Source organism: Canis lupus, chromosome 30 (assembly GCF_048164855.1).
Source record: "Canis lupus baileyi chromosome 30, mCanLup2.hap1, whole genome shotgun sequence".
Lineage (NCBI taxonomy): Eukaryota > Metazoa > Chordata > Mammalia > Carnivora > Canidae > Canis > Canis lupus.
This window is the reverse complement of record NC_132867.1, coordinates 32,896,166-32,913,634: the sequence shown is the minus strand read 5'-3', so window position 1 is coordinate 32,913,634 and position 17,469 is coordinate 32,896,166. Positions and strand designations below refer to the sequence as shown.

At 44.5% G+C, this 17,469-nt stretch overlaps 2 long non-coding RNA genes across 4 annotated transcripts in view; one reads left to right on the top strand and one right to left on the bottom strand.

Annotated features, from left to right (window-relative positions):
- The first annotated feature begins 6,841 nt into the window (after positions 1 to 6,841).
- Positions 6,842 to 15,106, top strand: LOC140621607 (uncharacterized). Its single transcript, XR_012021353.1, has 3 exons — positions 6,842 to 7,287; positions 11,902 to 12,955; positions 13,537 to 15,106. It is a non-coding gene; the product is annotated as an uncharacterized lncRNA (long non-coding RNA).
- The window catches only part of LOC140621608 (uncharacterized), a 99,604-nt gene continuing 93,920 nt past the window's right edge, over positions 11,786 to 17,469 (bottom strand). For 2 of the 3 annotated variants that reach the window (XR_012021355.1, XR_012021357.1), the window contains exons 2-3: positions 12,228 to 13,010; positions 11,786 to 12,028 (exon numbers count right to left, since the gene is read on the bottom strand). This is a non-coding gene — a long non-coding RNA (uncharacterized lncRNA). The remainder of the gene's footprint in view (positions 12,029 to 12,227; positions 13,011 to 17,469) is intronic. The other variant, XR_012021356.1, reaches the window with a different exon arrangement.

Sequence of the window (17,469 nt, the reverse complement as noted above, 5' to 3'; positions counted from 1 at the left end):
GTGACATGCTGGAGAGGCAAGGTTCACATACTGAACCCTCTGTTATGCAGTAGGGCTTCCGGGGACACTGTGACCACACGTAATGATGGGTTACATCCTTCACCAACAGTCTTGGCCATTGATCTACATTTAGCTTGCTCGTCTTCGAAAACACTGGACTTTGACCACCTCTGAATTTAAACCTCCAGTCTGATAAATTAGAATCCCCCCCGCCCCAGAGTTCTCGAACGCTGGCTTAGATCCTGGCCGCATACCACTTCTCTTCCTTAATATCTCTAAATGAAAAGACCCTCTTAGCCTTCAGTGTCTGATGGCCACAGAGTTTCTGCCCAGTTGGATAAATCTTTCTATAAACACTCCAGCCCTGCAAAGTTAGCTCACCACAGTAGCTAGTTCATATTTCGCCTCTCTGTCTGAGTGAGACAGACACAACAAAAAATTGGTAAATGGTACCAGCAGAGATAAATGTACGGTATTATGTTTAATTAATGTTTTTCAACTGTTACACGATGCTCTCACTCCTGACTGATAACTTCACCCTCAGGAGTGTAGAGAAGGCTGTGGCCCTGAAAAGAGAGTTGTCTTCATTTATACCAGCTATAGCTTTCCATCTTCAAGAACTACTTTTCTCCATATCTGATGTCTCTTCCTTGCACTTGGCCTCAGGAAAGCAGCGTGCACGGCTCGCCCCAGGGCCAGCTCTCTACCTAAACCCTGGTCTACTGTCTGTCCTCCCCTCGGAGGACCTTCCTGTCACCCCTTCCTCAGTCTCTCCCTTCCCACACACAGGCTTCTTTCTGACATTACAAAACCATCTTCTCCTGAGCCCACTGTCTTCACTAGTGGACCATGTCTCACAGCCAACATCCTTTTTTAAAAACCTAATTTTTCCATTTTTATTGAGATATAAGTGACATACAACCTTGTAGAAGTTTGAAGCGTACGGCATGCTTAACTGACGCATTTATATATTGCCACGTGATTACTTCCAGAGCATTAGCTAGCCCCTCTCTCCTGTCATATAATTACCATTTCTCTTTGTGGTGAGAAGAGTTAAGATCGAATCTCGCAGCAACTTTGAACTTTATTATACAGTATTACTGACTATAATCTCTCCGGTGTGCATTAGATCTCTGGGACTATTTTATCTGCTACTTGCAAGTTTGTACCTTTAAATACATTTCCCACTTCGGCTCACTGCCCACCCCCCACTGCCAGCCCCTGGTAACCACCATTTTACTCTTTGTTTTTATAAGTTCTGCTGTTTTTAGATTCCGTATCTAAGTGAAATCCTACAGTTTATGTCTTTCTCTGTCTAATTGCACTTAGCATAATGCCCTCAAGATCCACTCATATCTCAAATGGCAAGATACCCTCCGTTATCATGGCTGGATAACATTCCCACCCACCACCGCCCCTTCCCATACCATCAGAGACCTCAGAGCCCACTCTACTCCACCCTAATGCACTGAGGAGTGCCTCGGAATTCTCAACTCTGGCCAGGCCATTGCTTATTATTCTGTCCTCACAGCAAACCTACAGGTTAGGTACTGTGCCTGCCCTCATTCCCATTTCACAGGTGACAAAACTGAGTCCCACAAAAGGTAAGCTATCCTTTCCCAGGAGTCACTGTCTTAAAAAGTAGCAGAGCTAGAACTCAGTCACATGGAGTCTGGCCCCACTAGCATGTTCTTCCTCATGTCTATATCTGTTCCCCTCTTACTGTTGGTGTTGGCTCAACTACATGGCCCTTGGGCAGAGAAGACTCCCTAACCCAAAGCAACAGGGGCTAACCTCCTCCAGGGAACTCTGAATAGTCTGGAGAAAACCTTGACATTGCTGGCTAAGGCCCCTGCCCTGATCCCTTATCCCCCCTCCTGGTAAACCAGGAGGATATCATGGATATCATGGGAATGTTATCCAGCCATGATAACGGAGGGTATCTTGCCATTTGAGATACCACCTCTTCCAAATCAGCTCTGCTGCACCCATTTTTCCTTCTGAGTTGAAAGAAACCCCATCTTGTCCCAAGGAATGCAGAAAAGAGGGGCAGCTATGCCCTAGACTTTGAGTGGACTGCCTGGTTTCAGTCCTGGCCCCTCCACTTACTCACTGTGTGGCTTGGGATAAGTTACTGAACCTCTCTGTCCCTGGGACTTCACATTTGTATAATGGAGATGATAATAGCACCTCTCTCTCGAGAAGATTATAAAGATGAAATGAAGCAGCACGGTATGAACCCTGAGTAAGCACACTAGTGGATCTAGAAATGTCCCTTCTTTTAGAAGTAATATTTTAGTGTGAGGCTCTTATAGGTGGAAAACACTCGAAGAGCTAAAGAAACACATATCTAACTGTAGAATTCCAGGCACCCTGGAAAGCCATGGGTCTTTCCTTGCAAGCTCCAAATCATTTCACCCGCATTCCCCAACTATGCTCACAGTTCAAGTAATAGCCACCAAGCTGGTTTGCACAAAGTGGCCAATCGCTTCTAGCCAACACTGGCTCAAAGTTTTCATTAGTTTGATGTGTGCAGGTTGCTTAAAAGGGCTCCGTGGAAGACTTACTTCTGCAGGCACGACCATTACCCCAGAAAGGCAACGAGAGCGGGGCAGGGCCCAGCCCCAGGGTAGCTTGCTCGGCCTTGCGTGAATTCTGTCCACAGAGTGCGGAGCAGGGCGGAGGGGCCTGTGCAGATCTCTTCTCCCTCCATTTTTTCTGCTGTGCACAGTTGGACCTGTTACTGGTCCTGATCACGATGCCTTGTTTATTGATTCCACAGGCTCAGGACCAGAGCATGATGAATATCACTTTTCCACTGGGGCTGAAGTCACAGGGCCAAAAGACAGAGGCTGTCATCCAGAAAACAAAATTGTTTTTGTCTGAATGTGCCATTGGAGATACTCTGAAAAACAGGCTTTTCAGGTGATCATGGAATTTAAGCAAAGACAGACTCTGGCTTGAATTATCCGCATAATTGCCCTAGTTCTCTAGTGTGTCCGTGTGGATGCGACCTCACAAATCTCCAGCTCATCTAAAGGAGGTTTGAAGTCAGGCAACAATAGTGATGATGCCAATTTAATAAAGGAAGAACGAGGCAATGCTGAGGATCCAGCTTAGCAACAGCCTGGTGTTGAAGGACTTCCTCTGGCAGAGGTTTGAAGAATGTTTTTATTGCTAGTTGTCCACAATAATCCTGGAAGGTGTCATTTCTGCCTTGAGGATCACCTCAGTCCTGATGATCCTCGGTCCTGAATGAGCTTGTCATCTGGGACGTCTTTCTTTGCTGGGAGGGCCCCCTGTTCCCCTGCTGCTGGGGGTGTCCACGCAGGCAGGTTCCTGAGGTCAACCGTCCACCCTCTATTGACCAAACTGGCTGCCATCCTGCAAGGTCAGTGTCCTTCTTCTGACATGTCTTTCCTGTCCCTGCCTTTGGCAAGCTGGGCAGAGTTACCTGCCCCTGGGGCATCCAGAGTATCCAAGCACATCACCAATCCCCGCCAAGACCACAGCCAGGACCCCAGCAGGAAACAAGGGGCCTGGCAAGAGGGGATCATTCAAGGAGGAGATAATTACAAAGGTGTGCCCTGGCTGTAGGGTGGTGGAGGACTGCCGTGTTGGTGTTATCTTGGCTCCTCCATCCACCAGGCTGGCTGAAGGAAGAAGCAGTCCCTAGAACATGGAACAGGAGGGTCCTGTGGAACAGGCCACCTTGAGAGGAGCTATGAGGGACACAGCTTGCCAAAACCGCTTCACAGTGAGGGGCCAGAGAAGTCAGACCAGGTGCCGCCCCACTGCTGGCTTCTAATCTTAGGCTGAGCACTTTGCTAGCTGAAGCCAACAAGAAGATAGTCTCTTCCATCCCATCTATGAGTCCGTATAGGTCAGGCCCTCAGGGCCGGAAGCAGGGGTGGAGGAGGGTGTAGGGTGGATGTAGCGAGGTTCAGAGGGAGATTTTGCAAACACAAAAATCAAAATTCCATCATAAAAAGGAATCCAGCAGAGTACCTGGGTGGCTCAGAGGTTGAGGGTCTGCCTTCGGCTCAGGTCATGATCCCAGGACCCTGGGATCGAGTCCTTCATCAGGCTCCCGGCAGGGAACCTGCTTCTCCCTCTGTTTATGTCTCTGCCTCTTTCTGTGTGTCTCTCATGAATAAACAAAACAAAACAAAAAAGGAACCCAGTTAGAAACTTTGGACTTAAATGTTCTTGGTTTTTGTAACCATACCCTATATCCCCACAAGAATCAGTTGGTATAGAACCTAGAACATGCTGGCTTGACTAGGCTGAGATGATACCTTGACTTTGGTTCTGATAAGTTATCATCTTAGGAAGGCAGAGAAATCACTATCTTGTAGAGTCACTGAAATCTCAGGAATGGATCAAAATAAGAATAAGTGGAAAATAATAAAGAAACAAATAGGTCCATGCTACTAGAACTTTTATCCTTGTTTTAAGTGTAATTGTAACAAAGTGTCATTAGCATTGTGATAATATACACATTTTTTTTGAAGTGTGCAAAAGAAACCAATAGAGTGGAATTGTGATTTTAATTGGATGATTAGGCAAATTTGATTAACGGAGTTTGTAATCACGTTTAAATATCAGAGAATGTTTTCATTTGGAAATTCCTAAGTTTTACATTGTTGGTTGGGTAAGTGGTGTTTGGATTTTTAGAAGAAAAATATTTAATAGGCTTATGAGATTAATAAATTTTGCATTAGATTAAGCACAAGCAATATTGTTTCTCTTTATGCTTAAAGCCATTGGGCGTTCACAAGGCCATTCCCGTGTGACCTTGTCACGTAAGGTCCAACCTAAGTCCCTTCATGTCTGTGATACGTTCATTGATTCTTCCAGGGATTTCTCATCTCCTAATTCTTTAGCTGCTAGACCTTCTTTTTGGTACCTGATGTATAACTTAGTTCTTGCCCTGTTATTATTTGGGGTGTGCATGACTTGACTCCCCAACTAGACTGTAACCTCTGGGAGACAAGCACTTCTCCAGAAGCAATCATCCTTTCTTTTTCCTTTTCCATTTCTAGAAGCCCAGTGCCAGACACAAATTAGGTACTCACTACATGTGCGTTATTTGGTTGGTTGTTTTTAGACATGTGTGGAATGATGCCATTATGCTACACATACTCCAACACACAAAATCAAAGCTTTTGTCAAGGAAGGAGTTAATATGAGGACCCAGATATGGCCGGCCTGAGTATTCAGTAATGAGAATGTTGTATTGGTACTTCCATAAAAATACTTTCTCAATTCCAGGGTGACCTCTGTATCCTTTCTCTACTTCACCATCCCCATCATGCACAAACACACACTCAGCACCATGGATTTTTTTAGGCTCTGGGGTTCTCTAAAGGTGTACGGCACAACTTTTTCTTTTGATGAGGCTCAGAACTTGTTAACAGAATTTATCCATTAAGAAAATGTCTGATGAATATCTACTGTGTGTCCAGCACTGTGCTAGGTAGGTCCTGGGAATACAGCAGTGAAAGAGGCAGAGTCCTTGCCCCCTTAGAAAGTCATGATTTAGTCAATATCTCACAAAAACATACTAAGCAGCCCATGTTCAGTGAGATGTGAGTGACAATATGTGCTGTAGGACTTGAGAAGGAAGCCATCAGGGGAGTGACAAAGTAGTCGGGAAAGTTCCATGAAAGAGGAGACAGGGTGGCAGGGTAGACCTTAGCAAATCAAGTAAGGGTGGAGGCAGGAGATGTCCTCTTACTCTGCGGGTGTGAACAAGGTAATAAGTGAGATAGAAGTGGATTTCTGGTTTGGTCGTGCTGCCCGGGAAGTACCATCACATCTGGGGAACTGCTGAGAGTGGAAACCTGCAGAACTGATACCAGCAGACGGGAGCTGATTGAGACCCATCTTGGAAAGGATGTCAGGGGGTCAAATCCCCATCAAGGGTTGAGAGTAGATCCACGGGTAGCACAACAACAGCATGATGTGTTAGAAGTAGTGTTTTTAGTATCACTGCTCACTAGCTACTTCTTCTATTCTAAATTGGAGCATCCCAAAGTCAGGATTTTAAAATCTGACCCAGCCAAGGCGTAGGTGGGGTGTGGAGTAGGATAGGAATGGCAGAAATGTCCAAGAGGTGTGGGGAATCCAGGAGTGAGGTGCTACTCTTCTTTAGGAAGAATTACTTCTGCATTCGTGAAAGGAGGCAAGCCAAGGGGAGGGGGTGCCTCCATGCCAAGCACGAGTACTGGAGGAGCAAAAGCTGGGTGGCATGTCACCAGGCAAATGGCCCAGTCACATGTTACAGTTCCCCTGCACCCACACGAGTGCTAGCTGGATATTTTCCATGTGTCCCTGAGTAGCCCAGAAATGATAGAGAGAGCCAACTCTGACAAGAGCTCAGGGGGGCCCAGGAGGACACTGTGGTGACATACATTGCTGAGGACAGGGACCTGACAGGAACGACAGACGCCTCAGGCTGTGCCGTGTGTATGTGCCCAAGGATGATAAGTGGTAACCAGATGCCAGACCCCTGCACCTCCCCTCAGCATAAAATCCCCAGAGGAAGGGGAGAACAGGGCAGTGGGAGCATCTGAGATGACCCCAAGTTCGTTGACATTTCAGTTTCCATTATCTGGCAAAATAAGAGCTTGAAATAGCGTGTGAAAGTGGTTGTTTTGAAAATTAAAATAACGAACATCTCTGAGTTTGTGATCTGAGATCTGTGCCACATATTTACGATTAAAGGTTAAAGCAGACACACTGAAATAGATACAAGAAAGTAGGACAAAAACCAAAAGAGTGGTGATGTCACAGAAGTCAGGGGAGGGAAGAGATCCACCACCCAACCGTGGGTGGCAGTGTGGAGCACCTAGAGAGCTACTGCCGGAAGGGCCAGGGAGGAGCCACAATTTCCCCAAGTCTGCTGTGAGAAATGAGGCGGGAGAGCTTTCAGGGCTCAGAGGCAGCACATACAGTGCTAGTCTGGACTTGACCAGCTGCCTCCAGTGCAACAAGTCACGCATCTTGAACCTGAGGCACTGTCGCATGTGCTCTTCTTCGAGGAGGCTTTTAGGAAGGCTGCTGCTCCTACACAGACCACCTAGCCCTTATCTGAGCCTGATACACAGCTCGCTGTGTGCAGGTTTGATCAGACTCAGGATATATATTGAAGAGCAACCACGAAGAGGATCTGGCCCAGTGTTGAGGTCCTAGAGAACTTCTGGTCATCATGACGTTTCACGACCAGTATGAGCAGCTGCCTAAATTTAATGCTTCAAAATGGCAGGGGGCAAGGGAAGTCAGGTAAGCTTGGGATAATTGTTAACTCATTGATCCCACACTGTGACCAGAATTGGTCATTGTGCTGCAGGCCGGTGACTACACTCAAGTCCAACATCAATAAGACACCAACCGATTACCTGTATGACTTTGGGCAAATCACTTACTTCTCTGGGTCTCACTTTCCTCCTCTGTAAGAGAGCCCTTCTGTGTTCTCAGAGATTTCCTCTGTTCTCCCCACCATTTTCAGTGTCTGGTCCTTGGCTATTGGCATATTATTGTTAAATGCCAAGTGCTACAACTGTCGATCGGCCAAACCCATAAGGACATGTTTTCCAGGTAGTGTGGATTTGGGGAAATGAGCACTCCTATACCCTGCAGGTGAGAATACAGTTCCAGAGGACAATTTGATGATACTATCAAAAGCCTTGAAAAAAATCGTACCTGTGACTCACTGATCCACTTCTAGACATTTATCTAATAAATAATCATGGACATGTGAAAATATATGCAAGCAAGGAAGGATGTTCATAGCTAGGAGAAAATTGGAAACAATGCCTGACAATAGGAGATGATTACCTAGATTATGATACATTCCCCCAATAGAATACGATGTATAAAATCATCCCTAAAATTATACGTAGGTGATATTTAGTAACACGAGGAAATGTGTCTAATATGATGCAGCACAGGGGGTTACCATAAGATCTGATCTTTGGAATGTGTTTTGTTCCATTTACAAGAATAAAAAATAATGAAAGGTGTATTCTCTAGGTGTGAGGGTAGAGGTGGTTTTAATTTTCTTTTCTTGTGCTTCTCTGTGTTTCCTGAGTTTTCTGCAATGAATGTGAACTATGTTTGTAATCAGGTTTTTAAATACATCTTTTATAAGAGGGCATTTTTCACCCAGTCCCTCTTCATGTCCTGATGCCAATTAATCTCTCAGAAATATGTCAGTAAATCCTTCATCGACAAAGCATCTTTGTCTCCATTGGCTCTGAATCTTTTGGAGTGTGGTTTTTCTGGATGTTGGGGGGAAATTCAGGTGAGTTTTGGTTAGATGGTCGGGAGAGAAAGGTGAGAGGAGCTGGCGGTGGTCCCACTTGATTGGAGGAAAAAGTCTAAAAAGTTCAGTAATAGCTCCCTGTCTTCTCTCTACTGGTCATGCAAACAGCCCACTGCCAAGTTCAGCATAAGAACCTCTAGCTCTACAAACAGGGACTGGAATGCATGTCTGTCTATCAGAATTAGGTAGCCGGTGTATTTAAATATTTTGTTTGTTTATTCATGAGAGACACAGAGAGAGAGGCAGAGACACAGGCAGAGGGAGAAGCAGGCTCCATGCAGGGAGCCTGATGTGGGACTCGATCCCAGGACCCCAGGATCATGACCTGAGCCAAAGGCAGACACTCAACCACTAAGCCACCAGGCGTCCTGCCAGTGATATTTTTGTAAACAAAATTTAAAAGCATGTCAGGGCCATTGACAGAATAGTATGCAGGAGGTGACATCTGTTGCATCTGTCCAGTGCAAGGTCTTCTGGAAGGGAACAACTGATGCTGGTTGATACGGGGATCCATTGGTCTGGGATTGGCAGGCCTTCTAATTTTTCAGGAGTAGCCTGTAAAAATCTCAATTTTTTTTAACTGAAATCATTTATTTGTTGTTTTGTTTTCTCCTTATCTCCTCGTGAGAGCTCCTGCCCCTTCTAGAAGTACTTCTATCTACCCTGATAATAACAAGTTTCCAACCTTTGGGGAAAAACGGTCAGAAAGAGAATACCACTTAGAGAGGAGGTGGTGCTGAGGGTAAGAGAAAGATAGAGATGAGGATCCTGGGCAGGAAACCAGGGAAGACCAGGCTTCTGGAGGAGAGAGTGACAAGGCAGGTTGAGATCATCCCTGATGAGGAGAGAAGCCATGTCTTCTTTTCTGGAGGGAAGGAAGGAGAAAAAGAGGAAGAGGATTCCCCCAATGTTACAACACTTTGCTGAGTGCAGATTACGTACCAGGCATTGGACTCATCAGTAAGCCCAATCATGATCCTCTGCATCGCTTACCCTCTAGCAGGTTGCCCCATCTTCTTTGTGGGGCCCAGGGATATACTGACAATTAGGCAGGAGGAGGTGAGGCCGCTGAGGGCCCAGGGGAGCCCCCAGGGGCAGAGAAGTCACTGTGGGCAGTGGGCCAGGGGCTCTCTGCTATTGCACATCAGCCCTGTAGAGATTCTTGAGCATCGCCATGGGAGTAGGTGTCCATGAGCAGGGACCTTTCTGAGGGAGCAGGGTCACAGGAACACTTATGATTCAGGTCGAAGATTAGGGTAGAAGAAGGCCAATGGGGTGAGGTCTGAGTGGCTTTTATTATTTTTATTTTTATTTATTTATTTTATTTTATTATGAGTGGTTTTTAAACAGTGGCTCCAGGAGAGAGCCAGTGGAGCCCAGGGTGAGCACATGCTTAGGACACAGGCCCCTCTTAGGGAGCTGGGGGAACAGCCATGCCCACCTGCCAGTTCTGCCTTGGGCCAGCCTTGTGGGTCAGCCCAGGGGTCAGCCCATGGCCAGCTGAGTGACAGGGCTCCCTGGTCAAGAGACCAAATGGACTCTGGGAAGAAAGTCAGCACCAGAAGCAGTCAAATCCCACTTTAAGGAAGTAGTGCAGACTTGATGATGCTAACCAGCTCTTCATTTAAAAAGAGAAATAATAAAAAGATAGAGAGAGAGAGAGCAATAATATATGTGACTTTTGTATTTATTCCAGTTATTAAGGACCTGGAGGAAAATTAACAGCTGCAACTTAAGTGAGCAGAATGTGTGATTTGGTGTTCCGTAGCCATATAACAAGCAAGGGCTTTATGGAAACTTCTGTGGGTTTTTTTTTTTTTTTTTTTTTTTGAGACTGCTATTAGAACCAGACTGTGGCAGGACGTGCGAAGATTCACAGGGAAGAATATTAGGATGCATCAGCAAGTGAACAAAAAGGGCTAAACATATACTAAAAAGCAGGAGAACAATTTTTTCTGAGCCTACAGCTACTAGATAATCAAATCAGCTCTCAACTGGACACCTTATGTAAGAGTATTCAGAAAGTTGCTTGGTTTCTGTGAAATGAGGCATACCTTCCCAAATTTCATTTCCAAACTTAAACTTGAACCTGGAATAAAATTTAATTCCTCTCTCACCATGCTATGCATCTGTTGGAAGAAAATTTGAAACAAATTTTCTATTGTACAGTGAAATCAATGCCAATTCATCCTGGTGTTTCTAATCAACATGTCTTATTTTCCTCTCTGTTCCCATAACTTATAATTATTTGTGGTACTCTCCAAACAAACCCTTCTGTTCTTCTCCTTACTGTCTCCTTCTGGCTTGCAATTTATATATGTGGAAGTCATTTGAGGTTGGAGATCACTGATCTATTACTAAGCAATTTTGGGGGGTCTTCAAGACCCCCTGCCATTTTAAAATACAGAGCTCTACCTCTTGGCTTTTCATCATTCAGATAGAATATCTTAAAGATTAAATTTGTAATGAAAAGGTAAACATGGAGTCCTACAGTTTCCCAATTTAGACTTTGAGAAAACAAATCATTGTCCTGGTGCCACCACTGCTCCCTGCTAAAATAATTTCCACAAATGCTGGAGGACTAAAATATTTGATTCTTGCTCAGAAATCTCATCCAATAATTTGACATTGGCACTTTCCCACCTGGGCCTTCAGCACGAGGCTGCCTCTTACCCAGCCCTGACACTCTCCCCTTCTTAATCCCTTCGGGGTTGTTTAAAATATATAGGCATATTTTCAGCTTGAAAATATTGAAAACATTTCCAATAAGTTTTTATAATTATTGAGGTTTGAGTTTTGGAGAACAAACTTCTCAAGTGGGCATCAGACCAGGGAAGTTCTTGAGAAACCAGCCAGACCTCATGCACCTGAAATGCTGGGGGCAGAGCTGGGACTGACACTAAAGTTAATGCCCACAGCAATCCCAACCGAGAACCTTCCTGCGTTGCCTTCATTTCTTCCTTAATCTAAACGATGCAAGTTCAAGGGGTAGCAGCCCAAGAACTAAGGAGCCAGGCACTCTCCACTGCTTAATTTAAGCAATTATGTGGTTGAATCAAAAGACAACAGAAAGATCCAGAAAAACACCCACAGCAAGTTAATCCAATGCATATTAGTGACTGGGTTGGAATCCCCTTTTCTCTGGCTATAGTGGACCCAGGTGATGTGAATTGGTCATATACTTTCCCATTATAATTTTTTCCCAGTGCTGAGTGGAGAAATGTGATTTTGTGGTCTCTCAAGCCATTCAACACCACTGTTTTTTGGCAAACAGAAAAATGCCTTCCTGCAGCGCTCATTTCTATATCCCACTGGACTGAGTTTGCACAACTAAGGGGGAAAGCCCCACAAACTCGTGAGATGCTCACGGTGGTTAGGTTTTCATTCGTCTTCAATCTTTCTCCATTGTATCTCCAAAAATGTCAAAGCCTGTTGTGAAATCCTCCAAACAAAACTGATTTTAATTCACTCTAGTCAAAAACAAATAAACATACAGCAAGATGTGGGGTGGGGGCGGGGGGGGTGAAGAGACAGTAAGGGAAAGGTTGTGAAATAATTATTTTCCATTGTAGGTGGTCACAACACCCCCAGAGTTAGGGACGGCTGTCTGGGAAGCACCATCTGAAGATTTCTTTATCCGCGTGGACCATGTCAGGCTTAGAAAACAGACTTATAGCTGAAAGGAGGGGCAGATGGAATCTGGTAAGGAGAAAAGGAAGACTGCGTGGAGGAAGCTGTAAGGGAAATGGCTCTGGGGTGAGATGGCAACAGGTGGAGATGGGGGCGGGGTTTTAAGAAGGCATCATTCCCCGAAGAGGGAACTATAGGGTTGGGGAGCTATGGGGAGGGCGTTAAAGGATGCTTACACCCCCTCCCTCAATTCAGGCCGCCCAACCACCTTAGAGAAGGATGGAGCTTTGTCAGTCATCTCACAACGTAGAAAAATTAAGCCATCCCTTTCCCATTCCTTCCTCATTTTCGTCTGCATTCAAAGACAAACTGGGGACCCGTGGGTGGCTCAGTGGTTTAGCGCCGCCTTCGACCCAGGGCGTGATCCTGGAGTCCAGGGATCGAGTCCCGCATCGGGATCCCTGCATGGAGCCTGCATCTCTCTCTGCCTGTGTCTCTGCTGCCTCTTTCTGTGTGTGTCTCTCATGAATAGATAAAATCTAAAAAAAAAAAAGAAAGAAAGACCAACTGAAGTGATTCCCAAAGAGAAATTTTAAAAAGAAGAGGTTTAATGCGTAAAATATAATTTCAGGGAGATCTAACGGGACGTAACAATCCAGTCCGCGTGATTGGAGCGACACTTCCGGGGTCTCTCCTCGGAAAGGGCTTCTCGGAGCCTGATTGGTTGGAGCTGTCCGGCGGCCGGATATCCGGCCGGAAGTTCCCATAAGGCATTGCAGCCATGGTCCGTTTTGATTGGTTGCTTCCAGCCATTAGCTATTTTTATCATTGCTCTGGATGCCCTCAGTGCCCGAGGGTGGTGAGGTTTGCAGCAGAACAAAATGGAGGCCTACTGAGTTCCAGGAAGTGGAGCTGGAGACCCGGCGTCATCACCGACGGTGGGAACCTGAGCTTCACGTTCCCGCCCTCCCGCTACGGTGATACACGGCATCTCAGGTAACTCGGACGGCGTCAGCCAACGGGCTCTCTTGTCCATTGGTCACTTCTCGAGCTGGTGGAAAAGAAGCCAACCAATAAACATCGATACCGTGGGGTCCGGGCCTCCAGGGGCCCTTCCCCTTAAGATAAACTTTCCTAAGGCAGTATTTGGATCCCTTTGTTAGCTCACGTTGGCACTGAAATTGGCAAGGCATCGCTACTCTCTTATAAAATATACAATGCTGTTAATAAGGAGATAATGTGGCTTCCTCTCATGTCTGTGGAGGTATCAGTTCCTAACCAGGCATCCGGTTCCCCTTTGTATCTTTGTCCTTTCAAGTTTGATAAGGATTGCTCATCAATTATGCACTTGGGGGGGGTGGGGGGGTGGAAGAGGGGGACTCCTTTGCCTCCAAGTCCAGAGGAAAAATTCACTATCTGGGACGGCCTGAGCTCTCTGTGCTGTCAGGTTAGTTTCCTCCATATTGTCAAAGAGAATTTTAAAAGCTCAATTTCACAGCCTGTTAGAGTTTTATGGTGATGTCCCCATGTGATGCTCACATGTTTGCGTTTGCGTCAAAAGCCCTTTATATTTTTAGGTATAAAAACTTGTAAATGCAAGATAGCTGTCTTCACATTTTGAAGGACATTCCTGTTAAAGAAGCCTTGGATTTCACCTCTGTTGCTCCAGAAAGAAGAGATGGAACCAAGCACTGGAGTCCAGAGGAACAGGTTTCTTCTCAAGATTAGGAAGCGTTTTCCTCAAGAGTTGGAGCTGCTGAAAAATGCATGGAATCGCTTGCTTCAGAACAGTAGGGCTAGTTGCTGGTACTAGAAGAAGACACCCTCACCACAGTATTTCAAGAGACTGGAGATCATTCGTGAAGGAAGTTTGAAAAAAGGGGGTTCAGCAGTAAATGATCACTCTGGTTCCTTCCAACTCAAAAACCAGTGGGCACTCCCAACTTTGAGGAGTTGGTTTATGCTATTAGGAAGTTGGCCTACTCTCTAGAACACAGCAAACTTACTATAATACTTTTCTTCTTTTGTTTGAGTATTCCTTTATTTCTTTTAATAGAGTTTTACAGTTAATTATTATTTTTTTATTTATAGAAATACTAGGTTCTTTGGTTTGGTTTCTGCTTTCTGAGATTTAAAAATTATAGTAAAATAAAGGAAAGAAATTAAACTTCCATATTTCCACAATTTAAAATGAATAAATGTTAACTTTTTTTTTCTTATTTGTTTCAATTCTGGGGGGAGAAAAAAGAAGGAAGAAAGGAAGGAAAGGAGGGAGAAGAAGGGAAGGGCAAGCCGAGGAGAGAGAATTAGTTAATGCCCTTCAAACCACCAACCCTGACCCATCCCTCTTCACATTCCCCTAGAGACTCAAATGTTCACGTATCCTTCCATTTCTTTGAAAAATATTTTTCTAGATAGATGTGTATCTGTTACACACACACACACACACACACACAGAGACTATCTGGTCCGGTTTTTAAAACACAAGTACATTATCTGTGTATATCCCATCAATCTGCATCTTGCTTTTACCCTCTACCTTATGATTTTAACATCTATTAATGCTACTATGTATCAATTTTATTTATTAAATTGTTGTATGGTATTTCATCAGAGAGAATACTACATTTTCTTTATTCCTATACTGGGAGATGTTTTGGTCACTTCCTTTTTCCCCTGCCAACACAAAAAAATGCTGCACCAGCCTGTTGGGTACAAGATGCTCATGACACCACGCAGGAGGCTGTCTAGTGCTATCCCAAAGCAGAATTTCTAGCACAGGGTAAACATATTTTCCTACATGCCACCAATTTTTTCTCCAAGATGCCTCTACCAATTCATATTTCCAGCAACGATTTATCATTTCTTCTACAATCTTGCCACAGTTGCGATAGCCTGACTACTAAATTGTGCAAATACAATGAGTGAGAAATGGTCTCCCTTTGTTGTTTCTCTTTGCCTTCTCTGAGTTTGAGGATCTTCTTGTTTGTTTTCCTTATTTGGTGGCCATTCATGTTTCCTTTTCTGACAATTCATTTTTTTCTACTTTTCCTTATTATGTGTTTTGTATACTAATTCCTAGTCTATTAAATGTGTCTCCCAGTCTGTTTTTAATCTTTTGCCAGTAGAAGTTTATGTTTTTCTGCACAGATTTTTAAAATTTAAAATAGTTAAATATATCTATCTTTTTCTTTATTGTTGGGGCTTTGTAAATTCTTCTTTTAAAAAAAAAAAGATTTCCTCTACTCCAAGATCATGTAGCTATGGCCCTTTATTTTCTTTACCAGGTTTTGAAGTATATTTTTCACATGTAGATATAACCCATACACATCTGGTGTATGTGTAAAGTGCATGGTGTGAAGTAGGGATCTAATCGCATTTATACAGCCCTCCCTACCCTCCACCCCCAACTTCCCAACCCCATGAGATTTTTCTGCGATTGTTTCTACCACTCCGAGCTGACCTGTCCTCATCTTAGTTGAATGGTCTCTGCGACACATTTCCTTGTGGGCCAGAAAGTGACAAAATGACACAGTTTCAATTGATTCATACCATGGTACACTTGACTGTACCAAAGCAGAAAAAATATGGAATTATGGTGAATAATCCTTCAGTGGCATTGCACAGTCTTATCTGCTCAGCTGGCATAGACTCTCTCCTACCTGTACCTAGTGCAGATGTTATGGGTTGAAATGTGCTCCCCCCGAATTCATATGTTGAAGCCCTAACCCCCGGTACATAGGGAAGCAACCAGAAATCAGGCCTCTAAAAAGGTGATTAAGTTCAAATTGCCTTTTGGTAATTTTCGAATGGGCCCTAATCCAATAAGACTGGCATCCATATAAGAAGAGGAAATTTGGACACATACATGGCAGGTACAGAGGAAAGACCCTGTGAGGACACAGCAAGAAGGTGGCCATGTGCAAGTCAAGCAGAGAGGCCTCAGAAGAAAACAAACCTGCTGATACCTTGCTCTTGCACTTCCAACCTCCAGAACTGTGAGAAAATAAATTGCTGTTGTTTAAGCTCCCAATCTGTGGCACTTTGTACTGGCAGTACTAGAAAACTCATACAGTTGGATAATCCCCAGCAAAGATGGGTGAAGATGATTGTAATTAGATAGTTAGATTTAAGCCTCCCAACAGGGATTTTTCACTTAGCATGAATATGTGAAAACTATTTGAGCAATTCTACTATAAGCCCACCAGAACAAAGGAAGGCATTCAAGGAACCTGTATGAAGATCCACAGGAACAGTTAATTTGGCAAAATAATCATTCCTTTTTTATACTAACAGGCATGATCTGATCACTCACCATAGGTTGTATTAGTTTCTTATTGCTGCAGAAACAAATTAATGCAAACTTAGTAGCTTAAAACAAATTTCTTATTTTACAGTGAAGAGGGCTAAGAAATGCTAAAATAGAAGTGCTGGCAAGGCTGTGCTCCACACTTTTGGAGGCTACAGAAGAGATCTCATCTCCTTGCCTTTTCCAAGTGTCTAGTCCACCTGTGTTCCTTGTCTTTTTGCTCCTTTCTCTATCTTTACAGCCATCACTCCAGCCTTTGATACCACCCTCACATCTCCTCCTCTTAGGAAGACCTTTGTAATTCATTGGGCCCACCTGAATAATCTAGAATAATCTTCCCCCTTCAAAACCCTGAGATGAATCACTTCTGATTTTTGCCATGTATGGTAACTATTCATAGGTCCAAGGGATTAAGAGGTGAACATCCTTGGGGGCCATTATTCTGGCCATCACAGTTGCAAAACAGCTCAATAAGGTCATTTTATAAGGAAAAGAAGTAGAGAATTTTAGAAGTATGGAAGTATTGAAAGCCTCCCTGCTTCTGAACTCAACAGAAGAGTCTTTAAATCAATTTTTTAAGACTATTAGTACCAGAAGTTTTTCAAAATAGTTTTGTAGTCCTCACTAAACTTGAAAGGTGTTGTTTTGGTTAATTTTTTGTTTGGTTTGAGCCCTCTGTTGAGCTTTTTTCCACATTCAGTTAGATTCCAGCTGCCAGTGTGCAAATGGGGCTGTTTCTACTTAGGAGATCTTCCATGTGCAGCCTAGAGGCAGAAGTGTCCCAAACGACTGCTGATCTCTCCAGGAAGCTTATGCAACACTGGGAGCCAGGCTTCAAGTCAGAAGGGCCAAGCTTTTGGGGCCCGGGGGGTACCAGCATGACTCAGTTCCTTCACCACTCCTGTCATTGACCCTCTCGGGCAGCTGCAGGCAGCACGTTCTTGCCCCCAAACGCCTGCAGTGTCACAAGAGGGAAGTGAGTGTCATCAGCTGACAGCGCTAAATTACAACCTGCCTTGGGCATTGAAGATGCGTGGGTGGGAAAGCCGCCTGCAGGCAGACTGACATGAACACATGTGTGCACTTGCCAGCAACCATACGGGGAGTCTCGGCTACAGGCAGAGTCCCACCACTTGCAGCTGACTGAGGGAAGAGGGCTGATTGTTCTGGAAGACTGTCGCATTCCCTGGGGATGTGCATT